The sequence below is a fragment of the Lutra lutra genome, chromosome 2 (genome assembly GCF_902655055.1).
Source record: "Lutra lutra chromosome 2, mLutLut1.2, whole genome shotgun sequence".
Lineage (NCBI taxonomy): Eukaryota > Metazoa > Chordata > Mammalia > Carnivora > Mustelidae > Lutra > Lutra lutra.
The window spans coordinates 175,951,806-175,978,626 of NC_062279.1; the positions used below are offsets into that span (position 1 = coordinate 175,951,806).

The 26,821-nt window shown below is 42.6% G+C and overlaps 1 protein-coding gene and 1 long non-coding RNA gene across 14 annotated transcripts in view; one reads left to right on the forward strand and one right to left on the reverse strand.

Annotated features, from left to right (window-relative positions):
• Window positions 1-26,821, reverse strand: part of APBB2 (amyloid beta precursor protein binding family B member 2) — a 370,851-nt gene that overhangs the window by 255,455 nt on the left and 88,575 nt on the right. For 10 of the 13 annotated variants that reach the window (XM_047719169.1, XM_047719175.1, XM_047719167.1 and 7 more), the window contains one exon: window positions 4,887-4,992. The exons of 2 other annotated variants lie outside the window; for them this stretch is intronic. The gene's annotated coding sequence lies outside the window, so the exon portion shown is untranslated. Of the gene's footprint in view, window positions 1-4,886; window positions 4,993-22,806; window positions 22,931-26,821 lie in introns of all 13 variants that reach the window. One more of the 13 variants, XM_047719163.1, reaches the window with a different exon arrangement.
• LOC125093666 (uncharacterized) overlaps window positions 18,038-26,821 on the forward strand; it is a 36,984-nt gene continuing 28,200 nt past the window's right edge. Inside the window, exons 1-2 of the long non-coding RNA XR_007125311.1 lie at window positions 18,038-18,091; window positions 23,127-23,230. This is a non-coding gene — a long non-coding RNA (uncharacterized LOC125093666). The remainder of the gene's footprint in view (window positions 18,092-23,126; window positions 23,231-26,821) is intronic.

Sequence of the window (26,821 nt, forward strand, 5' to 3'; positions counted from 1 at the left end):
AACCAAGGGAACCCCAGTCAATGGATGCCTCATCTCAAAATTACTTAAGGCTCTCAGCCTCCCAACCAAGATGGCCATCGTTCATTGCCACAGACACCAGATATCTAAAAATCCTATATCCCGAGGTAACAACAAGGCTGACTCTGTAGCCAGGACTATGGCTCTAGACTCCTCCCAGGCTCGCCTCCTACTTCGAGGACACCAGCCTGGAGAGGACTGGCAACTTGATTTCCCCGACATGCCACACTACAAATCTTTTCATTACCTACTAACCCTAGTAAATACCTTTACAGGATGAATTTGAGGCCTTCCCTACAGCTCCGAAAAAAAGCACAGCAGACGTGGTGGCCACTACACTCATTAAACACATCATCCCCAAATTTGGCCTTCCACAGACCTTTCAGTCAGGCAACAGGCCGGCTTCCACTTCCAGCATCACCCAACAGGTCTCCGGGAGTCTGAATGTCACCTGAAAACTTCATATCCCCTACCATCCCCAATCATTGGGTAAGGTTGAGCGGGCCAACGGCCTTCTCAAAAAACACCTCACATACTTCCAGATTAAAGCGAACTCCCTCCCAGGATGTCTGGACAGCACGTGCCCTGGAACCCACCAAAGTACGCCTATCACGCCTTCCTCCTTCTCTTGACCCTACCCCTAACAACCCCTCAATCTCTTAACCCCTTCCGATGGCACTTTTACTTACAAGAAACCTGGTCCCAGCAAGGTGCTACAATTACCCAACTCCTTTCTCAGGTGGATTGACAACCCCAAGGCTGTCAGGCCAGAATTTCCATGCCATTTTCTAACTTTAACTCATTATCTCGGGGGTGGTCAGATCCAACCATCTGTTTTATTTATGATCAGGTTCATCCCACATGCCGCACTACATGGGTTCAGACTAGTGGGGGGTGCCCCTATCACTGGTGTGTTACACACCACACAGTAACTGAATGGGAGAACTCCAAACAAGATTATTACCGTAACAGATGGCGCCTTACCGATAATCGCCGATCATATTACCTAAACATCCCTGATCCCTGGGATAACAGATGGGCTAGGGGGGTAGAAGCAAAACTATACCAATATGCTACTAATTCCTATCCCACAGCTACCCTCAAAATTTTCCGAAACTATACTCGTATAACTACACGTCTCCAAGACCAATCTAAAATAATACAATACCAGGAACAGGCCCTCCAAAACCACCTATAATACCCCTCTCATACATGAATAAACCCTTTTTCCTGGCTTGCCTTAATTCGCTGGGGAACTCACTTAGCCGATATTACTGGTATAACAAACCTCTCCAGCTGCTTCCTGTGTGTGGCTTTAAATCGCCACCCCCCTTAGTAGTGGTCCCTCTACCCCTGCCCTTCAATTACACCCTATCAATACCTGCCTCTATACCACCTCAGACGAACCTCCAGAACATCCCCTTACTTCAGGACCCCCTAAACCCACAGTTTCCTGTGTGCTACTCAACCCCCAACCCAGTCCTCTGCAACACCACTCTCACCAACCCTACCCCCAATATGCTTCTACCAGCGCGTTCTTTTGGTGTAATGGCAGCCTTTCCAAAACTCTCAACTCAACCCAGATTCTCCTATGAATTCCTGTCTTCCGATGGGACTAGGCCTCATCTCCTAGTCCCCCAGCTGACAATCTACAGTCAGATACCTACAGAGGTATCCCTTCTCGCCAATCCCTCGATAAAACAAAAACGTGCAGTCTTCCTCTCTCTCATTATCGGAGTCTCCTTGGCCTCATCCCTGGTGGCCACAGGGTTAGGTAGGGGGGCCTTAATCCATTCCATAGATCCCACCAGAGGCCTATCTGAAAGACTCCAGATGGGTATCGAGGCCTCAGCGGAATCCCTGGCATCCCTACTGAAGTCAGATCACTTCAGTAGCCTAGGTGGCCCTACAAAATCGGCGTACTCTGGACCTCCTCACCACGGAAAAAGGCAGCACCTGCATGTTCCTCAATGAAGAATGCTGTTACTACATCAATGAGACAGGTGTAGTTGAAACCAACACCCACACCTTGGCCAAAGTCTAGGAGTCTCTTCAAAACTGGTATCCCCCTGGCAGCTCCGCCCCATCCCAATGGTGGCAATCCCCCTTAACTACCTGGCTTCTCCCAATCCTAAGCCCATTTACCATGCTCTGCATACTACTAATGGTGGCCCCTTTGCATTCTCCGGGTCATTCAGGAAAGGGTCCACGAAATGTCTGGAGTGACAGTTAATCAACTCCTACACCCCTGCTCCTGCTTGCCCACTTCCGAAAACCCCTACAACGCCCCTTATTCAGCAGAAAGTAGCCAGATTTGAGTCATCGCCCTATAACGACAAAAGAATCGGAATGTTGGACCGGTGGGGTCAGGGGACCCAGGGGACAACAAAATGGCAGCCAATCCTCCATCTTGCCACCTTCACCCCGGGACCTCCCCGGGAGACATTCTGTCACAAGCGGTTCCCGGGTCCAGGGACCGCCCAAGGGCACGTCATCTCGGGGAGGAAAACAGAACTTCCGCAGGAAACAGAAACCGAACCATACCTAGCCCCACACCATATAAGGTCACGTCCTGCCACCCCACCCTCACCCCATAAAAACCTGCTCGTGTCTACCCGGGTGCGACTTCCCCAGCTCACTTCCTCACGAGCAGCGGAACCTCGCCCGAGGACGCTTCCAGTAAAGCTTGTCTTGAACCTATTAGCCTGCCTCCTTATTTTCGTTTTCTCGCCCCTGAATCAAACCTGACAGTACTTATGCGTTATAACCTTCCTCTTGTCTTTTTTGTGTTTTTTTTTTTTTAACCTAAAGGTAAATTACTCATGGTTTTCTGTGCGTATAAATATTCACTTAATATACTATCAGTTTTAGGAAGCCAGGATCTTTTTGCCCTGGTCCCTCTGGTAACACAAGAGCTGTCTTTAGCTTATTATTGTGACCAGAATTCCTACAGATACCTTGCATCTACAAAATGGAAATACAACTTGGACAACAGTGGCACAAAGGGGAGTATTTTGGTACAATGGAAGGAAAATACCTCACCAGAGACTGTATTAAGTTTTAAAGAGATGGCACATTATTTGAAAGGCAGTTTAAGTAGCTTACCTTCTGGGGGGCTAAGTTATATTTCCAATCTACACATCAAATATCTAGATTCTGAAGCCCACAGAATTAATCTTTCGCCCTTTTCATTCCACTTCTGCGGACAGAATGATGACTTCCAACTCTTTCAAACACCTTTCCAAGGAGGAATAATAACTGTACCACATAGGATTTCCTTTACATTAAGGTTAATATGTGAATATAAAATTCAACTAAATAAATCGCTATCATTTTTCAAAATGCCACTGGCGGAAGTATTTCACAGCTGCAGATATTTCACTGTAACATTAAAAAACTCTTCAGGGAAAATTTTCGAAGTCCTTGCCTTCAATGAATTTATATCGACAGCCCTCAGAAATTCGTGGTGTGTATATAGTCTGTGTATGTGCATGTGTGCATGTAATATTCTTTCAGTACGATCATCTTTTTTAACCTAAAAAGGCTTCATAATTCATGACCCTCACCTTATTATAATTATTATCTAATAATACATAACTTGATTAAAAGCAAATTTAGAGTGTGTACAATATGACAATGAAATCTGATCTTACTATTTATACTTCTATGGAACTTCTATAGCAGAGTTCTCTCCTGCCTTGTTTTGTTTTAGACACATTTTAACTTATTTGTATGGTCAGAAATGTAGATGAAGCCTAAGCCACAAGGCATACAAAGTTTAGGAAACTACCTAGGAATTTTAAGGACTCACGGTTCCTATGCTCAATGATACTGTTTCCAGAACATGCCAGAAAAAAGAGTGTGTGTGTATCTCTCTGTGTGTGTGTACGTGTACGTGTGTATGTTTTGTTCTGCTTACATTCTTATGGGCCATTCATACTTCCACGTAAATTCTACAACAAAGCGGACTGACTTTATTATCTTCAAGGCCCATTTTACCTTTTCAAAAAGATCAGGGAATAAAACAACTTTACAGACCCACGCAAGTTTCTCAAAAAGACAGCAAAACCATTCACACAATGTCTTAATTAGAATACCTCAGAGTACCAACAAAAAGCTATAAAACAGTAAAACTGAAAGGAACATCAATTCTTCCAAGACCAAGCTACATGAGAGACTTATTGAACAGACGATTACATATTTTGTTTTCTTTTCCAGACAAGAAAAGAGCCAAATGGATTTCATTCTTATTCTAAAACTTCAGAACCAAAGAACCTATCTAAAAGTCTAAAACACTTGAGGCTCAGAAAACTGGATTCACTTTCCTGGCAGCCCTAGTATAATACTTCACCTTTATAATTTAATTTGTTTACTTCACACCTGATAAAAGGTTTATCACAATCTTGAAGACTCAGTTTATGAAACCCAAAGATGTGCCACAATACAGACTGTCATCCTAATCTCTTAGAAGGCTTTTTTTTTTTAACGGTCTCTCAAGGGGTGCCTGGGTGGCTCAGTGGGTTGAGCCTCTACCTTCAGCTCAGCTGTCATGGTCTCAGGGTCCTGGGATGGAGCCCCACATTGGGCTCTCTGCTCAGCGGGGAACCTGCTTCCCCCTCCCCCTCTGCCTGCCTCTCTGCCTACTTGTGATCTCTCCCTCTCTGTGTCAAATAAATAAAATCTTTAAAAAAAAAAAAAAAAGGTCTCTCAAGTTCCTCTCCATGTTTCAAATCTGTAAGAGCATATAAAACTTACAAAGCCAGGGAAGAATGAAAGAAAAGCCATACCCCTACACTGTTAACTTTCTGAGAGAAGTATAAATAACAAGAATTTTTTTCTTTTTTAAAGCAAGTTAGAAAATTACTTACTTTTTTCCCAGGTCTTTGGTACAGAGCTCAGAAGGCAAATCCCCTTTTCCCACAAAGTCTTGTTAATTAATAGCAATCACTCAGTGAGGTCAAGCAGCACAAATATCTAAAAATTGTGCAGAGACAAAAAGTTAAAATCCAAAGTCAGATCTGAAATTAAAAATCAAGACACCCCCCCCTCCTTGCTATTTAGGGTCTCTCTGCATAATTAAGATACAGATTTCATTGGAATATCTAAATGATGACCCCATGTTAGCTACTTTTCTTTCAGAACAATACTAACAAGGCCTGCTAAATCAAGAAGGTATTTTGATCCATCGTCTTATTAAAATCACTAAAGGAGGATCCAGCAAAGGCTTCTTGGCAACCATTCACAGTAAAAATGTCCTTCTCGGGGAGCCATAAAAAAATAACTGAGGGAGGATCTGGGCTTCTAATTATATTGCGACTTGGGAAGGAAGGTCTCCTAAAGTCACACTTGCCTGCTCCACCTTCCAAAGATGAGCTCATCTCACAAGCAAAGAAATGGTTGTAAATAGAAATGAACCAGTAACAACCTAAAGAAAATCACCCACAACTTGTAAGCACCCTTCTCATGGATTCATTTAAGCACACTTCAGTTTTGCAGGTGGGAATGAGAAGTGAGCTGTTTTCTCTAATCAAAGAGAAAATCCAAAAATTCTGTATGATAATATCCTTACTTGAAACCAAAGTTTCTTCCCAACAATCTCACAAATGAATACATAGGTATGAGATAACAAAGTTTGAGTAGGTAAAACAGGTGCTGAAGGTAAACCATAAAGGAAAGTTGACACGCCCCCTCCACCCCCAGGCTCTCCCATGCTGGGCCTTACACTAGATGTAATTCTAAGCCTGATAAACTCATTTAAATGCCAGAAGAGCTTGAGAAATAGGTCAATCAGAGGGAGCCAAGAAGCACTGTTAGAGGAGATGGTCATAACTGACAAACAGAATCCCACAAACATCGAGAGGCATCACTCATTATTATTACTGTCATTGTGATTGCCAACCTTTACACGATGCTCACTTGCACGCCAGATTCTTCTTGGAAGTGTTCTACACATATTCAATCTGTTAGGGATGGAGACCAGAAGAACATCCCCTCGACATCACCGTCTTACCACTCGGTACACTCAGTTCTGCTCTAAGGTTTGTGTTTGTTCCAAGATTGCTATATGAGTGAACAATCCGAGAGTCACTCGAATTTCACATTTGCTGATGCACGATTTCATTGCAGGAAACCCAAGGTAATAGCAGAAGATTGCACCCAGACAGAACGCAGCTGCATTAAGACACGCGGGATGCTCAAAGCCCACGCCTCCAACATCTACGGGCGACCCCAGTGTCCACCAGTGCTAAGAGCTAACCCATCCACATAGGGTGCCCCAACTTCCCTTCTGATTTCAGGGAACCCTAATTTCACCATTGCAAATAACTCACAGCCTGCAACTTTTGGAAGGCCTCAGTCTGCAAGAAAACATGAGGATTTTGTCAAGGTAAAGTGTCATACTGATTGTACTATTTATTTCTTAACCACCTAATATGTGTAAAACTGTGTTACAATTTTTATTCAGTTCCTTTTGTAAAACTGTGTTACAATTTTTATTCAGCTCCTACCTTACTTTTTTAATGTGTCACTGATAAAGCTTTCTGAGCTTTATTTTTCCCATAAGTGCTGTGGCTTTTCCTACATGATTTTGCATAGCATGGTAGATCTTAGAAACACCTGTCTCACATTTTAGCAGAACTGACTATATGACAACTATCGTTTATAAAGATGCTGTGATTTGAACCAGAAGGGTGTAAATTGTGATTTTAATTGCTTTTCATTATGTCAAAGAGGACAGCAACATTTGAGAAAGATTCTCCTTCACATGCTTATAATGCTCAAGGGTAGACACTTAAGGGACAGTTCGAATGACATGAAACTTTCTTTATGAGAAGTTCCCTAATGGTGTTCAATAAATAAGGTTTCACCACCCCATTCTGTACAGATCAAGATGATAGCAGTATAAAGACAGATCCTGGCAGGCAAGAAGGCTTAACTATAATTACTGGAAATGACAAACTGAACTGAATTAGTTTTCACTCCTTGAAACCAGTGAATTACAAAAGACTTTGAATTTATCAAAGACCCACCATACTACGCAAAATCATGCAGGAAAACCCACAGCACTTATGGGAAAAATAAAGCTCAGAAAGCTTTATCAGTGATACATTAAAAAAGTAAGGTAGGAACTGAACAAAAATTGTAACACAGTTTTACACATATTAGGTGGTTAAGAAATAAATAGTATAATCAGTATTTGATTGTAAATCAGACTTTGAATTTGAATTTAAAAAGTACAAGATACGCATAAAAAGTATGGATGTATATGTACAAAGAAGTTTTCCTATGATAAGTAATAATGATTTTAAACAATTTTAAAAATATAAATGCCCAACAATGGGTAACATTTTTTTCTAAATCCGTAAATCATTTAATAAAATGGGAAAATGTGGGCGCCTGGGTGGCTCAGTGGGTTAAGCCTCTGCCTTCAGCTTGAGTCATGGTCTCAGGGTCCTGGGATGGAGCCCCGCATTGGGCTCTCTGCTCAGCAGGGAGCCTGCTTTCCCCCCACCCCTGCCTGCCTCTCTGCCTAGTTGTGATTTCTCTCTCTGTCAAATAAATAAATAAAATCTTTTTTTTAAAAATGGGAAAATATTTCTAAGCAGTGTTCATTTGCAATGCAGACTATAAACCAATATGTTCAGTATAGTCCCAACTTTGTTTAAAAGTATCTATAGCTAGAAAAAAAGGTGGGGGAGTCAACATTTGTATAGTTACTAATTAGAGAAAATGAAATTAGAGTAGAATACTCTTTAGTTTCTTTGCATTTTCTTGTGGTACCCAGATTTCTCACAATAACCACATCTACTTTTACAATTACAAATAACAATAGATTAAGGAACGTCTGGGTGGCTCAGTCATTAAGCCTCTGCCTTCGGCTCAGGTCATGATCTCGGGTCCTGGGATCCAGCCCAGCGGGGAGTCTGCTTGTCCCTCTCCCTCTCCTTCTGCCTCTCCCCCTGCTCGTGCTGTCTCTCTCGCAAATAAATAAAATCTTTTTTTTTAGTCTTTTTTTTCCATTTTATTTTCCTTCAGTGTTCCAAAATTCATTGTTTATGCACCACACCCAGAAAAAATAAAATAAACAAAATCTTTAAATACACACACACACACAAATAACAATATGCTACACAAAAACAGAACTAAAGAATTTGATGGGAAAAGCCTCTTTTTATTCCCACTTTAAGTTCACGCATGAATCCAGCCAATAAAGTCTAGCACAAGAACAAGGACACCAGAAGCTTCTTTCACAAGCATTAACAGATCCAGCGTCATGACTGAACCCTTCCAAGTATTTTCTATCTGACAACTCAAGGCAAATACAGTCCCAAAAGGGACATTCAAAGTATATAAATCCATTACATCAGCCAAAATACAATTTGCTTTTACTGGCTAAAACTGTCATGGATTTAGTAAAATCCAGATAAAAGAGGATTTTTTAAAAATTATATAATTGTATACAAGCTGTCTTAATGTCTGAAAGAAATTTCATTCTGAATGAAGAAATTGTGTTCTGTATAAAGCGCCTTTCAAACAAGATCAAGATTAAAGAAAATCAAGGGGCAATGGATTTGGGCATAGGAATAAACACTCCACTTGGTGAGTTTTAAATAGAAAGTACGAAGAGACAGAGGCTGATCTTGATGGCTTCCAAAAGATCTGAGTTATATCAAAATCTTCCCAATAACCACAAAACTTGACTTTGAAAATTGTCCGTTGGCCAAAAATGGTTGACTCCTTCGTTGTGAGGTCACTTTGTTTGATCACACACATAGACGTGTCACAAAAGAAATGAATGGTGAGGGTACTCAGGAGTCAAAGGACAATTTGGGACAATGAGGCCACAACACACCTGGGTTCACTCACCTATGCTCAGTTCGCCACACATTTAAATAACGTGTTCCTTTCCGTTTTCAGTTTAACCTTCCTGGCAGAACGCACACCCAGGAACTAGTGAGAACAGTTGCCTTTATATGACTCTCCATTCTCAGGAATGGACTGAGAATTAAAAGTCAGTGTTTGTGGGAGTGTGTGCGCTTCGGTATCATAAAACCACAAAGCATCTGTAACGTTCAGCATATACACATTGGAATAAAAACCATATTCCTGGGGCATCTGGGTGGCTCAGTGGGCTAAAGCCTCTGTCTTCGGCTCGGAGATATAATCCCAGGGTCCTGGGATCGAGCCCCGCATCGGGCTCTCTGCTCAGCGGGGAGCCTTCTTCCTCCTCTCTCTCTTGTCTCTGCCTGTCTCTCTGCCTACTTGTGATCTCTTTCAAATAAATAAAATCTTTAAAAATATATATATATTCCTGCTGCACAAAGTATACACATAGTAGTCTTTATATTTTTGATTTGTGTTTTTTTCCCACTTCCACCAATGTTGACTTTGATGGAAACCAGACAAAAACAAAACCCTTATGTTTCAAATTTGCTTCCGCATTTTCAAGCATATTCAATAGGTTCCCTATTGGATGGAAACGAAAGCTACTGGCTTCGAGTTTTGCTTTGAAGACTAGAAAAGGCAACATGAACATTTAGATTATGCTATTAGGTATAAAAAGAGAGCACAGAGGACATACTGAGCTCCCCCCAAAATCAGTCGATTCAAGATACCTCTCGGAAGCTTCATCATCTTATCAAATGCATGCTGATTACTTGGGAAAATAATGGAAATTCTTGACTTCTGAATCTCACAAGTTGCTACCTAAAATGCTGCACATGTGCACCCCAATAATCTGCAACCAAATATTATGATCACCTGTCAAGTCAGGTATTATATTTAATTGCGAGTACTCAAAATACAAAGTATGAATTTTAATTGTTAAAGGCCATGCTGAAATATACATCCATCTCTGTATAACATATGCTGATCCTGAAAATACAGAGCACTTAGGAATCGCAGGATGGAAACTATAATTTTTTAATTGCTCTAAGAATTAGCATATGTGGGGGGGTGCCTGGGTGGCTCAGTGGGTTAAAGCCTCTGCCTTCGGCTCAGGTCATGATCCCAGGGTCCAGGGATCGAGTCCCGCATCGGGCTCTCTGCTCAGTGGGGAGTCTGCTTCCTCCTCTCTCTCTGTCTGCCTCTCTGCCTACTTGTGATCTCTCTCTCTCTGTCAAATAAATAAATAAAATCTTTAAAAAAAAAGAATTAGCATATGTATAGCTCGGGGGAATATACTCTCTTAGCATTACAGGATAGAGAAAAAGGGGCAACCAATTTTCAGAGTCTACCTAGAACACAAGCAGGAATTATTTCCTGGGGCTCTCCAGCCACTCCCTGGGCAGAATTCCAACAGAATTTAAATCGGTCTTTGGCACCATCTCACTTCCCCTTTCGCCTCACTGTGCCACCTCCGGTCCAAAGCCAGAAGACCTTCACTTAACTTTCGATGGCCTCTTCCTTTCAACTGGTTCTTTCCTTCCAACTTCTAAACACCCCAATGGTTCCATGAGAATATTTTAGCAGACACTGGAGGATGGGAGAGCTTAAACAAATGACTGTTGATGTTTAACTTCCTCTAGATCATGAGCATTTTCCAAGAAAAGCCTGAGCACCTAGCTTTTGGCTTCTAAATACCTTCATTCATTCCAGAAACAATTGGGCCCAGGCCTGGAGCAAGGACAGCACAAAATTGCCGAGAATATCCTACTATGCCAGAAACTAAGGAAATGCTCACATATTAATGCAGACATGACAAAGGGACATGGGAGCCGCCTCAAAGGGGCTCCCATTGGCCAAACGGGACAGCTGGAACAAAAGCAAAACAAAACAAAACAAAACAAAAACACAAGAATGATGTGAATGAATTAGAACATACTGATTTAAAAAAAAGGAACCAGAAATCCACAGACATTCATGAAATAGGGGATAGCAGGAAGCTCTTCTTTACAAAGAATGCCAGCTAATAAAACACCTAAGGAATAGCAGGAAGAGAAAATCCCACTTTGCAACCACCAGGGCAATAATTGATTCAGTCAAGGATCATTAATGGATGCTCAAACCCATTAGGGAAAGGGTTTTGTGGATCAGGATACTCACACAGTCTCAGAGTATTACCCCACAGATGACTTATCACTTGCCTAGGGGAAAGGGTGTCTTTATAATGGAAAATTCTGGAAGATCACTCTGCCCAAGCGATAGCATATCAATTAATCAATTATGGGACAATTGAATGTCATGTGTCTCCACAATCACTGTGTCATATGTCTGTCAAAATGCTTAATCTGTATCTCATCATAAATAACAATCAAACAAATTCAGATTGTGGTACTTTCCGCTAGACAACTGCCTTGAAATCTTCCAAGATACTAATGCCATGAATGATTAAAAAAAACAACGCAGCGCCTGGGTGGCTCAGTGGGTTAAGCCTCTGCCTTCCGCTCAGGTCACAATCCCAGGGTCCTGGGATGGAGCCCCACATCGGGCTCTCTGCTCAGCGGGGAGCCTGCTTCCTCCTCTCTCTCTGCCTGTCTCTCTGCCTACTTGTGATCTGTCTGCCAAATAAATAAATAAATAAAATCTTAAAAAAAAAAAAACAACAAAAACGGGGACACTGCTCTAGATTAAAGGAACCTAAAGAGACAAAATTCAATGAATGATTGTTGATTCTCAGACAAGGAAAGGAATAGTTATAAAAGACGTTATTGGAATAACGGGGGAAAATTAAGGAAGTATTCAAATATTATCTATGCATTAGATACTATTTTGTGGTGATAAGGATAAAATTGGTTATGTGGAAGAGTATTCTGGTCCTTGGTAGATATGTGTTAAAGTACTTAGAACAAGAAGGCTATGATGTCTACAACTAACTCAAATGGTTCAGTAAAAATTATTTAAAGTATGTGGATGTGTAGAAAGCCAGACAGACACAGAGACAGAGATAGAGAAAATCTGGCAAAATGCTAGCATTTTATATGGCAGGCTAGCCGTGACCTGTAAGAACCAGTAACCACGATTACTTGTGGGCTGCATCTTCTCTGTATAATGAGAGAGATCATAAATGAGTTGAAAGGAAACAGACACAGACAGGTATCTATCTAGTCCTCTGGTGTCAGAGCTGTTAGCCTACCTTCCAATTCATTTCTCTTCTGTAGCAATTAACTGATGATCACTAGTTGGGAGGAAAAAGATTGAAAATGAAAAAGAAACCCAAGGAAGAGGATGACAGTGGGTAAACATGAGCAACAGGGAAGATCCATTCTCCTCTACTCATTGGGAAGAAGAGGTAGGTCAAGGTTTCCAAATTCTGCCTTGCTTCCCATCCTGGTGAGAAAACCCGTGTGGGTGCGGCCATTTCCACTGAGCCAGAAAGAGTCCCTCTGCACTGACCAGACCCTGAAAAGGGAAGGCTGAGCACTTCAGGTCATCTCCAGCCCTGGACAAGCCTAGAACAGGGCGTATCTGAGCAACAAGCCAGGGAAGCAAACAAACGTGCATTCCAGAATCACAGCTCTCCGCAGCTGCCCCAAGTTTAATGGGTTTGAAACAGAATTCTCCCCACCAAACTTGATCTCTCATTTCTGTAACCCCTTTTCTTCATCTATCCAGTCTCAAAACAGCAGCTTTGTCTTTCACTTGGGTTCCTGTGGCCCATCCCCACACCCACTCTCACTCATTCACACCCTCGAGGCAATGTTGGCCACAGTCTCTCATGTTCCAGGCAAATGGCCTCTCTGTCCTCTGTTCTTCCTCACAATTTCTGTCTATGGTACTCACCTGGCACTTTCTTAATATCTTTCTCACACAGTATCAATTCCACACCCACTGTAGGCAAGCGCTTTGCTACGCTCTCTCATTTAAAAATCATTGTGAGGGGTGCCTGGGTGGCTCCGTGGGTTAAAGCCTCTGCCTTCGCCTCGGGTCATGATCCCAGGGTCCTGGAATCGAGCCCTAAATCAGGCTCTCTGCATAGCAGGGAGCCTGCTTCCTCCTCTCTCCCTGCCTGTGTCTCTGCCTACTTGTGACCTCTGTCTGTCAAATAAATAAATAAAATCTTAAAAAAAAAGAAAAATCATTGTGAGTCTGTGAAATATTCTTTTATCCCGACATTACAGAAGAGACGGATGTTCAGGTGAGACAATCAGTCCAAGGTCACAGTGGTAAGGCTGACATTCAGACCTGGCCTTCTGGTTTTACCTTAACACCAAGGGGCTTTGTATTGTTAGTTACAACACCATTCATTCCCTCGCCATAAATCAAGCGGATGATCCTCAAAGGAAAGGACCCATTTCATCCAACTCTGTGCTCTCATGAGAGCCTAGCAGTACTCATAACTCATGTTCATGGATTCAAGCCTCAGATCAGAGACCATTTTTCTTGACAGCGTCTACCCCTGTGGAAGCAACCACTCACTCCTCCTTGCCCTCCGTATGCTTCTCCTGCAGGATACACAAGCCCTACCCGCGGGGGCTGCGACTGCCATGTGCAATCCCAGAACACAGGAGGCCCTTCACAAATGTTCACTGAATGAAATGTTTATGTGTAAGACAGTGCAGTTTCTTGACAGGGTTGCTAGGCCTTAGAAAGAAAGAAAAAGAAAAAAAAAAAAAGAAAGAAAAAAGAAAAGAAAAGAAAAGAAAAGAAAAGAAGAGAAAAGAAAAGAAAAGAAAAAAGAAAAGAAAAGAACGGGACCTCGTTTTCAGCTTTAGCAGCACATACTGAGGCAAATTATTTTAAGGAAGCGTGACAGGGGAAATGGAGAAGAACGGAGAGCGCAGGTCTCAGCTCTCTGAGCCGTATCCACTTCACTTGCTGCCCTGGGTATAGTGTTCTAGAGCTTCCAAATCATTCAATACAAATTATGATTCTGGGGTAGAGCCCAAGATTCTGCATTAGCAAGCTCCCAAGAGATGTCAAGGACGCTAAGTCTCCAGACCACACATCTGAGTAGCAAAAAGTTCTAGACAGTTACGGTGAAAGTCTGCCCATTTAGAAAGATGTAACACATAGATTAAAATAGTGAGACATAAATTCAGAGAGTGTCAACGCTAGTTATCTCTGGGTTTCTCCTTTCCACTTTTCTATAATTTCCCAGAATTTTATCATGATTCTTGCTGATGGAAATAAAATTTTAAATCCCATATATACGATTGCACTTAAAAACTGTACATTTGGACATTTCCACTCTGCATGGCTATATCTTTATTTAAGCCACAAATATACTTAAAAGGTCTAGCTAGACTGGGGAGAGAACAGGTTGGTGAATTAGCAATTCCCTATCTCCTCATTTTAACACTTAGATTTACATAAAACAGCAATGATCCTTAAAAAAACAGTCACCACCGGGAGCACTGTTTTTCTCAGGTCCCTTTCCCCTTAAAAGAAAGAGAAAGAATCCATTCAGCTGGAAGACAATAAAAGGCAAGCCAAATTAAGGACAGAAGGAAAAACTAGCAGGCGCGACATACTCAATCTTTCCAAGTGGGTCAATGGAACAGCATCAAAGTCCAAACAGAGGTGGAAATAGGGTTCCCCCAGAAGAGGCATGGCGGGCTGGGTTCCACTACGAGGCTCAGAGGAATCATTTAAAGTAGCACTCACTGTGCACCTGCCAGTGAGGTGGAAAGAAATGGTCCCCAGAGGAGCCCCACTTCCACAGTGTAACAAGGTGGTGTCATTAGGAAAAGGCAATGAGAGGGTGCCCCTTTGGAGGAAAACTTTCCCCAATACCCGTCTCCTTCTCTTGTCTAAGAGTCTCAGTGCTGGCCAGGGTATATTCTGTGAGTCGTAAAAGTGCAGCCAGGGGTGGGAGGTACATTTCACACACCTACCCCAAGACTTAAAATAATTCAGACACTTGCCCAGTCATAGGTGTCTGTGACTCCGGGTGAGGCCAAAACTGAAGGAGAAGACCCAGCGCCCAGCACCCACAAGGTTCTGCCTCCTCTGCTTTCCAATTTCTTCCAACTTTCAGGGAGGACTATCCCATCGCAAGCATCAGGTATTAGTACCACAATTCCACCCACGGCCCCGACAGACTTTGTGCCTTCCAGAAATACCGTGAAATTCACTGTGACATTACCCATAGGGATGGGAACGGAGTGTCCAAAAGGCTCATCGGGACAGTGGAACCAAAAATCACTTCTGCATGTCTACACAGAACCATTCAGGAGGCCTTTTCACACCGGGGAAGTTTCGACCCTGGGCTCAGCCTAAAATAGCGTGTCACTGTATCTCTACTGAATTCTGTGAGTCCAGTGCTGGTCTACCCAAGGCGAGTAGGCAGAAGCAGAGTGATTTAAAACTGCAATCACTTGAGATTCCAAAACTGACATCAGAGTCATCATCTTGATAGGGGAAATCTGAATTTATTTAAACTTAAATTTATTTATTGATATTCAGTAAGGCAACTTCCTTATTTCTTAGAGATGCATGCTGAAGTATTCCAGGGTAAAATGTCATGATATCTAGACCTTATTTTTAAATGGTTCAATGGAAGATAACCTATGAAAATTCATACAGATGAAGTACATAGGGAAGAATGTTAGTAATTATTAAAGTTAGGGACGCCTCGGTGGCTCAGCTGGGTTAAGCATCTGCCTTCAGCTCAGGATCCTGGGACTGAGCCCCACGTTGGGCTCCCCGCTCACCAGGACGCCTGCTTCTCCCTCTCCTCCCCACCTGTCTGGGGTCTCCCCCCACTGTCTCTCTCAAATAAATAAAATCTTTTAAAAATTATTATTATTATTATTATTAATAAAATTAGATGGAGTTTCCATGGATGTTCTTTGTGGTGTCCGTTCTAATTTTTTCTATATTTGAAAACTTTTAAAAGTTTAAATTTATGTCAGTCCATAATGAGCACTGGATACTATATAAGGCTGATGAATTGCTGACCTCTACCTCTAAAACCAATAATATATTATATGCTAATCAATTGAATTTAAATTTTAAAAATGAAAAATAAAAATTAATAGATTTATATATCAGTCAAAAATATTTATGACCTTACAGTTTTATCTCCCTTGTCCAATTATTGTCCTACCACCTTATGCTATGGTCCATCTACAGTAAATAATTTTCTTGAGAAGACATTTTCTCAAGCCTTCCCACTCTCTGTACCTTTGTGTATTATAGTCTCTCCACCTGGCATTTTCTTTCGCAGGTCACTGTGCCTCTGGTCAGAGCAGATTTAATCCTTTTACGTCAATCTGAAATGCTGCCTTTCCCAGGAAAAGGTTCCTAACCACCACCACCACCACCCCCACGCCCTGCACCTTTACACATCACTGATTCCTGACTCCTCACCACATTTGGCACAGTCTATCCCGCATGGTCGAACTTGAAGCTGACACTGACCAACAGCTCCCCATGTGGGAAGCCCTGCTCTCCACACACCCATATACATTCTTTCATCTACTCACTTTATTCCTACCCTAGCGAGACAGGAATTGCTACTACCCTTTTCTCACAGGTGCCAAAACGGGGGTCTGAGAGGCTGCATGACTTGTACAAGTCACAAGGGTAGTAACGGGCAGTGGCGGGCTTCATTCAGACGTATGCCTCTCTGCTTCCAAACTCTCAAACACTATGGCGTGTGTCATTTGCCCAGTGACTGGATCCTTCCCAGCCACACTCTAACAGCTTAATAGCAGGAAGAGCATCTGATTTGTTTATTCACTCAACAGACAAAACTAGTGGAAAGCCACCACCATCTGCAACAGTGATGGGACACAGCAGGGAGCAAAAAGGGGCAGTTTTTGATCCAGGTACAAACTAGGAAAATCTGAACACACTATAGACTTTGATCTCGTTGCTACCTGCTGATTCATTGTAACAAATGTCCCGTAGTAATATAAGATGTTAACAATGAAGAAATGGGGTGAGAGGGTACTGAACTGGGTACTATCTTCTTTATTTTTCTGTAAAACTAAAAATATTCTAAAATTCAAGGTCTATTTCAGGGGCACCTGGGTGGCTCAGTGGGTTAAGCCTCTGCCTTCGGCTCAGGTCATGATCTCATGGTCTTGGGATCGAGCCCTCCATCAGGCTCTCTGCTCAGCAGGGAGCCTGCTTCCCCCTCTCCCTCTGCCTGCCTCTCTGCCTGCTTGTGATCTCTCTCTCTCTGTCAAATAAATAAATAACACCTTTAAAAATAATAATAGTAAGAAGGTCTATTTTAAAAATGGAAAAAAGAGGATGACCATGGTTGGTTTTCTGGATTGGCAAATAAATTGCCAAAGAGTGGTCCAGCCCTCTTCGGCAAAGGGAAGGCATGCAAGGGGTCTATCTGGGGAGTGACGTGGAACTAGAATGTCTGACTAAGTGTGTGGCGTGAATCTCATGCATTTATATGCCTCTCCTCACACGACCCCAACACGTTTCAGGCTCCAAGCTCTCCAGCTTAATCCACAACATTTTATTCATTCCCAGGAAGAGATTTACCACATCTCCTCCTTCTCTAAACCAATTCAGTTCTTCAAGTCTCAGAAAGACTCTAAGAAGTTAAAAAAAAATTTTTTTTTAAAGCATTGATACTGGGGCGCCTGGGTGGCTCAGTGGGTTGGAGCCTCTGCCTTTAGCTTGGGTCATGATCCCAGGGTCCTGGGATCGAGCCCTGCATCGGGCTCTCTGCTCAGCTGGGAGCCTGCTTCCTCCTCTCTCTCTCTCTGCCTGTCTCTCAGCCTGCTTGTGATCTCTGTCCGTCAAATGAATAAATAAAAAATTTTAAAAAATAAAATAAAAATAAAGATAAAGCATTGATACTTATTTTCTTAAAAAAAAAAAAAAATCACAGAGTCCTAATTCCCAAGTTCAAACCCAGGACTTCAAGCATCTATCTGCACATTAACACACTTAACCATCCCACACATGGTTCTTTCCTAATGACAGGAAGTCTGCCTTTCTCCGTCCAGGCACCTCTCCCCACTCTGAGAGCTGACTCTCTCCACTGCATTTATGAGATCTGCTGGATTCGCACACAAAAAGACCTTCCTGAGTAGAGCCAGCCTAATCAGTCACCATGAGTAACAGTAACTCTCTGTGAGATCACCCTCCTGGAAAACTACAGAAGAGCGTCTCAGACATGCAAATATTTAACAGACACTGTCTGACACTACTAAGCACAATGGTAAGTAACAGCATTAAGAGTATTTTACTATTTGTGGTGCATTTTATAATTTAGCCTTGTAAAAGTACTGTGCTATGGCTGGGAAAGACAGCACCGTTTTATAGATGAGGAAAATCGAAGCTTATAATTGAAGTCAGAACTCCTTCAAATCTACCACTGATCTGTTCCACTCGGGATCCTTCCAGGCCTGGCTCAGTGCCAGCTGTGTTTTTACTCTCTGCAGCCAGAAAGACAGGACCTCTCCTGCCTTGTAATTTTCCACAGTAGTCTCCGCATCCTGTAGGCAGTCTGTCTTTCTCTGCAGGCCATTATCTACTCATGCATCCAACCTTCCAGCAGAATTATATAAACCAACTCAGGATGAGGGCACTGCCTCCCTCATGCCTCTCCCTCCCGAGTGTTAACACAATGCCTCACACAGTGGGGGCTCCCCAAATCCAGTGGCCCATGACCACATGAGTGATCCTCCACCGCACAGCTTACCCGTGGGCAAAAGCCATGAAACAAAAACATATGCTGTTCTGGTTCTTGAAAACTAATGGGCAAGTTCAAGATGACTTTTTTTCCCTTGACCTTAAAGCACAAGAAATTACATTGATGTTTTACAACATGGCTGATAACCATAAACAGAAAATAGAGTTTTGTTTCCCCCACGAGTCCTCATCTAGGCCTCCAACGTGGGGCCAAGAACATTCAGGAATGCGCCACAGGTCTCAGTTTTCATCAAGATTCCAGAAAAGGGGGAGAAGAAAAATTCATTTTACCATCCATATAGCTTGAATTCCTCTTACAGGAACTACACTCAAGAAAATAACACCTAAAACTGGCTAGTGCATATTTTTTTCCCCCACAGACTTCTTGGCCACGTTGACCATTTTTTTTTTTTTTAAAGATTTTATTTATTTATTTGACACAGAGAGATCACAAGTAGACAGAGAGGCAGGCAGAGAGAGAGACAGAGACAGAGAGGGAAGCAGGCTCCCCGCTGAGCAGAGAGCCCGATGCGGGACTCGATCCCAGGACCCCGAGATCATGACCTGAGCCGAAGGCAGCGGCTTAACCCACTGAGCCACCCAGGCGCCCCACGTTGACCATTTTTATTAGAGCGTAAGACTCTCAGAACCTAAATCAAATGAAAAGTCAAATATTTATAAAAGGTCAAATCATGAAAAAAGAATTCTTCCCTGCCCCCTGTATGAAATAAAAAGCCCCTGACCTTGCACAGAGAGTGATTGATTCAGAGTTAACTGTTCCTGCCTCAAAGGAAACCCAGGCTTCTAGAGCACCCGGACATCACAGAAGTTGCTAAAAGAAGCAGTTTACTGAATGGTACTTCTGTGTCTCCTAAGTTTCACTATGTCCAACGGTGGGAAACTAAAACCATCTGGATTAAAGAAGCTAAAATTCAATGCTTGCGTTGTTTTTAACCCGAATAACCAAAATTGAAATACAGCTCACCAAGGTTTTAAATTTCTGCCTCGGTATTTTTCCTTCCGTGTCCAGCTATAATAAAGAGACTTTTAAAAAAATATATAAAATGGGGCGCCTGGGTGGCTCAGTGGGTTAAAGCCTCTGCCTTCGGCTCAGGTCATGATCCCAGGGTCTTGGGATCAGGCCCCGCATTGGGCTCTCTGCTCAGTGGGGAGCCTGCTTCCCCCTCTCTCTCTGCCTGCCTCTCTGCCTACTTGTGATCTCTGTCAAATAAATAAATAAAATATTAAAAAATATATATATATAAAATAAAATGTTTAATTCTACCATCAGTAACACATGTGCTTTTGAGTTTTGTTTTGTTTTGTTTTTAATCAGGAATGAAAGATGGGACATACAGAGTTATCCAAACCCTTCCCTGTACATCCTAAGGCATATGCTATACACCCAAACAGCACAGAAATAGAATGTCCTCAGATTTCAGTTAATAAATTGCTTCTCTGCCCTCCCAGAAAAGTGATCACAAAATACCAGAGGGGATTTAGGGTGTGTGTGTGTGTGTGTGTGTGTGTGTGTGTGTGTACATTTGCATGTGCTCCTCTGTGGTGTGTCTGGGTGGAGTTAGGGTGGGGAAGGGCAAGCAAGAGAGAACCAGAACTCATAAAAAGTATCTTGGGGTATCTCCTAAAACCCAACGTTCCACTCCTTCTTTTGTTTTCCACTCTGTTCTTTGCTGAGGACACTGACCCACTTAGTAATAGGCTCCCCTGTTCCCTGGCTCCTGGTTGGCTCTGCCCAGTGGAGAGGTTCCCACGGGTGGGTGGGCACCCACAGGAGAGCAGAAGGAAGAAGAATGATTCTCTCCCCGCAGGGTCCCGTCAGGTCACAGGTCCTGTCGGGTGAACCCCTGCACAGAGCTCTCAGTTTTCCTATAATTGCTCCCTCCATTAAGCCCTCAGGTCCCAAGTGGAAGGAGTTTGGCTGCTTCTACCCCCAGAGCCCCACACTATCCTAGTGTTTCCCCTAGACCCTGCCCAAGTTCCCAATCTGAATGTGCCACCTGTTTCCTGATGGGACCCAGACTGATACGGAGACCTAAAACATCTGAATGCTCATCTAAGAAGACAGTGTCCATCACTACTACTGCTCTGATCCCACTTTTAAAACAGCCTTACACCATGATGTCAAAGAAGAGTCACTCCACAGTATTTTGGGATCTTTTATAGCTAATCGTTTTGGCTGCTATACTGACATGTTTGTTTGTTTTAATCCCTAAATTGCATCATAAGCCATAAATTACACAGTAGAGGAAATATCCTTGAACTTAAGTGATCCCTTTAGTCAGCCTTATCGAGGTATAACTGACACACAGAACTGTAAGATATTTAAAGTGTACATCGTGCTGATATGATGTATGCATTCACGGTGAAGGAATTCCCCCATCTAGTTAATCACCCCATTCTGTCACCTCATATTTATTTTTTTAACCCCTCCCCCTTTCTTTGGTGAGAACATTTCAGTTCTACTCTCTCCATGAATGTCAAATATACAGTACAGTATTATCAACTATAGTCCCTGTGTTTTACCCAGATCATCAGACTTTACACACCTTATGGCTACAGGTGGGACCTTTTCACCAACTTCTCCCTCGCCTCCTCACTCCCTGCCCACCCCAAACCCCTTCCCCGCTCTGAGTTTGACTTAAAAAAAAAAAACCAAAAAAAAAAAACAGATTCCACATGAGTGATACTCTATAGTCCATGTCTTTCTCTGTCTCAGTGCCCTCAAGGGCCATCCACGTTGTTGCAAATGACAGGATTTCCTTCTTTCTCGCCGCTGACTAATACCCCATTATGGATACTGACACCACATCTTCTTTATCCTTCCACCCATCGAGGGCCATTGGGCTGCTTCCGGGTCTGGGCTGCTGGATCCCTTCAAGATCCTGCTGTCCTTTAGATATGAATCCAGAGGTGGGGCTGGATGGTATTTTTATTTCTATTTTTAGTTTTTTGAGGAACCTCCATGCTGCTGTCCATAATGGCTACACCAATTACGTTCCCACCAACAGTGCTCCAAAGTTCTCTTTACTATCTTGTTGGCCTTTATTACCCCTAGTCTTTTTGATAAAAGTCATCCTAACAGGTGCGATATCTCATTTTGCTTTTGCTTTGCATTTCCCTGATTCCCAGTGATGTGGAGCGTCTTTTCATGTACTTATTGGCCATCTGTGTGTCCTCTTTGGGAAAACATCTATGCGGTTCCTCTGCCCATTTTTTAATTGGATTGTTTGGTTTGGAGCTATTGAGTCATAGGAGTTCTTTGTATGTTTTGGATAGGAACATTTTTATCTGAGACGTGATTTGCAAAGATTTTCTCCCATTCAGTAGGCTGCCTTTTCATTTTGTGGACTGCTTCCTTTGCTGCGCAGAAGCTTTTTCGTTCACTGTGGTCCCGCTTGTTTAAGTGAGCATTTTAAAAACGTAAGTCGGATCAAGTCAGGTCTCTGCTCAAAACCCTGCCATCTCTCTTGGAACTGACTATTTTTAAGTCCTCCTTCCGCCCCACAGCACCCTTCCTGACCTCCCCCTCACTCCACCCCCATATTTGTTTTGCTGCGTCTTGGTATCACTCTTTCCTTTGTTCGCTCTGCTCCTGCCCGGAGGGCAGCCTTACTGTTTCTGGAACGCGCCAAGTCGGTTCTCGCCTTTGCCCTTGCAGTTGCCTGCACCTAGAATGCCACCTCCTGGGTCTCCATGTCGCTGCATGTCACGGATTCCTGCTCACCTGTCACCGCCCAAGAGGGCTGTGCTCATCACCACCGCTCAAGCAGCCTTCTCTTGCCTCCAGCTCTCTCTCTCTCTCTCTCTCTCTCTCTCTCTCTCTCTCCCCCCTTGATTCTTCTTCACTGGGCTTATTACCCTGATAGATTGCATATTTATTTGTCTATGGTCCATCTCCTCCCATGAGGATGCCTGGTCCCAGAGAGAGGCCCTGTCAGTAAGGATTACTGCTCATGCTGACTGCCTCCAGCAGCGGGTGACATACAGTCAGCGCTCACTGAATACCGGTTGTATATTTCGGGGATGCCACAGAAGGAATTCTGTATAAATTAAAGGTGAGTTGATGGGAAAACCTGCCATCCTGTTTGAGGTTTCCATACTGTACATCGAAACCCACCAGATACACAGTAAACAAACAAAAAAATAGGAATAAATTTAAATGACTGTTTACACCAGGGCAGCACAGATTTTCAATAAAGGAGCAGACAGTAAATAACTTACACTTTGCAGGCCACAGAATCTCAGTCACATGTCCTCAGCCCTGCTGTCACAGCATGGTGGCAGCCAGATACAATACATACATGAATCAGCAGAGCTGTGGTCTAATAATCCTTTACTTATGGCACTGAAAGATGAATTTTATATCCTTTTCAGGTTTCAAAGAATATGCTTCTTTTCTTTTTTTTTTTCATTGAAACATGTGAAAAATATTCTAGGCTCACGAGCCACATAAAAACAGGCAGGAGGGCAGATCTGGCCTCTGAGCTGTGGTTTGCTGACCCCTGATTGAAATCATTCCTAAGGGTGGCTTTTTTCTACAGATAAAATACATTCTGCTCCATGAATCTGTTGGATATTCGACAATTAATTAAGCATGGAATAATCACATTTGTTAAAGAACAATAAGCCAGATCGAGTTTTTTGGGTGAGTAAACATTACTAAACCCTCTTCTACTTGACTGTTTTCCTACCCAGATTTGGGTCATCTTGAAGCACAAGCTGTGGTAAGCATTTTTTTCCTCAACTAAGTATCTTCGTTTTCCATCCTCATGAAGAAATCTCATCCAGCTTCTTCTTCCTTTACAAGAAGGGGAACTGTCACAAAACGTTAGGATATAAAGAAGAGGGTAGTTTCCCAGGCTGTGGGGCAAGGCATCTAGAGTCCACATAATGTTTTATGATTAAGTGTACAATGTGTTGCTTATACTTTGCTTTCAAATACTTTCAAACACACCCCATTGTATGGGCCCTGGAATGAGAACTATTTGGGTTGCAGGTGCTGCTAGGATCTAGGGTCATCTGTCCCCATGAGCCACAAATTTGCTGAAAAGGCCAGGCCAGAAGATGGCATGACAAAAACACGTGATTTCAACATCTAAACTAATAATAACACTGTATGTTAGCTCACTGGAATTAAAATAAAAACTTAAAAGGAAAAAAAGGAAACACACACACAAATATAGTCAATTGAAATTTTTTTAAGAGAAAAAATTTTTAAAAATAAAAATTTTTAAAGAGATAAAGTAGGTAAAAACATGCTATGTCATGACTGGAAGCAGAAATTTTAAATTTCACTCAATTATCAGAACAATCTCATCTCTCTCACATAATAGCAATATATGAAAACAAGGAATTTGAAGAAGCACTCTTCATACTATCACTTACAAGAGTCGACCTAACATAGGGAAGAGGTGTAATTTTAACATCAAACATGTCTCTTTGACCCTAGATACACAGGAGAGAACAGGAACACTTCACTTCAGGTGTCTGGATGTTTTAAATATCCTGATATCAGGTGTCCCAGAAATCTGATCAAGACAGAATTCAAGGGGCGCCTGGGTGGCTCAGTGGGTTAAGCCGCGGCCTTCGGCTCAGGTCATGATCTCAGAGTCCTGGGATCGAGCCCCGCATCGGGCTCTCTGCTCAGCAGGGAGCCTGCTTCCTCCTCTCTCTGCCTGCCTCTCTGCCTGCTTGTGATCTCTCTGTCAAATAAATAAAAATAAAATCTTTAAAAAAAAAAAAAAAAAGACAGAATTCAAAAGGAAAGTTCTCCACATTTATGCCCCTCATCTTCTCCAAGCCTAGGAGATGTGGAACAAAACCAAACAAAACTCATTATCACCTAATTAATTGCAGACTCCGCTTGCCCTGCCCCTTTGGAAAACAGATCTACCAAAACGTGAAGTGAAAAATTCTAAAGTTCTTTGAAAGACCTCTCGGCTCTGCTTCTTCAAGAATTTGTTTTCTAGCTCCTTCTATAAGTAACAGCAGACTTCAGACTGACTGTGAAAACCAGGGATGAAACTGGGCTTCAGTTAAATTCCAAGCTGCCAGGGACAGTCTCCCCAGGAAGCGGACGTGTCTGGAGACCCGGTAATCTCACGTCCATGGTCCAGTTCCCACCAGAGATGGCCCTCCACAGAGCCATCCCATCTCCAAAGGACATTCCACTGAGCTGGGGCCTGGCCTCCTCAATGAAAGCTGATGCATCACGTCGCAGGAAGAGGTAAGAGAAGCGCCTCTCCTTCATCTCACTCTTCACTCAGTTTCTGAGGGAGATGAAAATGCTGACAAGGCACTCAGCTTCCAACAAAAATGGCCCCAGCAATGATGACTGTGCCAAGGAATCACCACTGTCATTGCCTGGCAAGCCGGCGAGCATTCAGACAGACATTCTTTTGGGAATGCCACAAGATCACCCTCTCCCAAACGTCCAGGAAGATGGGAATGCAGACGCTGGGTGAGAGACGAGATCTCCTGGAACAGTCTTGGCTTCTGCTTCTGTTTGTTTGCTAAGGCTGCCGTGACCAACGCCCACAGGCTGTGTGGCTTACACATGGAGACTTCGAAGTCCGAGATGCTGTCAATACCAACATTTGGCAAAGTTGTTTTTATCTCTCTCCTTGGCTTATAGATGTTGCCTTCTCACTGTGTCTTCACATGGTCTTTCCTCTGTCTGGATGAATCCAAATTTCCTGGTCCTATTAGTCCAACTGGCTAAGGTCCATCTAAGTGACCTCATTTTAACTTCACTGCCTCTTTCAAGATCCTATCTTCAAATACAGAGCCACATCCTAAGGTCCTGCGGGTTAGGAATTGAACCTAAGATTTAGGAGAGGACACAATCGAGCCCTTGACTCTGTCAGAACAACGGCCATGGCAAAGCTCTATTTGTTTGTTCTTTTTTTAAAAACAGTTTTGTTAAAGACTTTATTTATTTATTTATTTGCCAGAGAGAAAGAGACAGTGAGAGAGGGAACACAAGCAGAGGGAGAGGACGAAGCAGGCTCCCCACTGAGCAGAGAGCCTGATGCAGGGCTCCATCCCAGGATCCTGGGATCATGACCTGAGCCGAAGGCAGACGTGTCACAACTGAGCCACCCAGGCGCCCCTATTTCTGTTTGTTCTTACTAGTGCCAGAGGCTAGACTTAATAGACAGGAAATTCTCACCTTTTTTTCAAAATTAACTACCTTTCCTCATGAAAAATATTGCATTCAACAATGTCCCAACACCATTCTGATTTTGATGATCAAAAAGAGCAACACATAATTTTTAATCCCTTTATGAAATACTTAATTACCTACCAAATCCAGTCATAAAGTAGGGGTAGGGGCATATCCAAAAGATTTCTAAGCACCAGCTGCCAGTCCACGTTTAATAAGCAATTTGTACTGCAACAAAGATCCAAACATGGAAAAAATCAGGACATTCACTTGACATTCATCATAATGAAAGGCAAGTGTAAAAAAAAAAAAATACACATTTTCACTCATTTCACATGTGCCTTTTCACATAGGCATTCTCATCTTTGCATGAAGGATTACCTATTGCTGTGCTCATCTGTACAGCCTGCTCCTGATATCAAAACGGGTTTAAAAAATAACACTGAGATCAAGACTTCTTTTCAAACCAGGTGCATAGTCAGGAATATCATTAGCTACATGTAATACTGTAAAGTCCTATATCTAAAGGATCGCCAAAGCCCTTTTTAAAAGAAATACCAAAACAATATCATTTATATGATTTTAATCTCAAGACTTTTTTTTGAAAAATTTTTTTTAAAGATTTTATTTATTTATTTGAGAGAGAATGAGTGAGAGAGAACATGAGAGAGGAGAAGGTCAGAGGGAGAAGCAGACTCCCCAAGGAGCTGGGAGCCCCATGCGGGACTCGATCTGGAAGTCCAGGACCATGACCTGAGCCAAAGGCAGTGGCTCAACCAACTGAGCCACCCAAGGGCCCTCAATTTAAGCCTTCTAACAATTTATGACCTTATAACCTATTTTTATTGTTCAAGTTTGACTATGTTACTCCTTAAATCCATAAAGGTTTACTGAGATAGTATTATGTAGCAGGAAGCATTCTAGGTGCTGGAGACAGATCATTAAATAAACAAAATTCATGTTGGCAAGGATGTGGAGAAAGGGGAGCCCTCCTACACTGTTGGTGGGAATGCAAGCTGGTGCAGCCACTCTGGAAAACAGTGTGGAGGTTCCTCAAAAAGTTAAAAATAG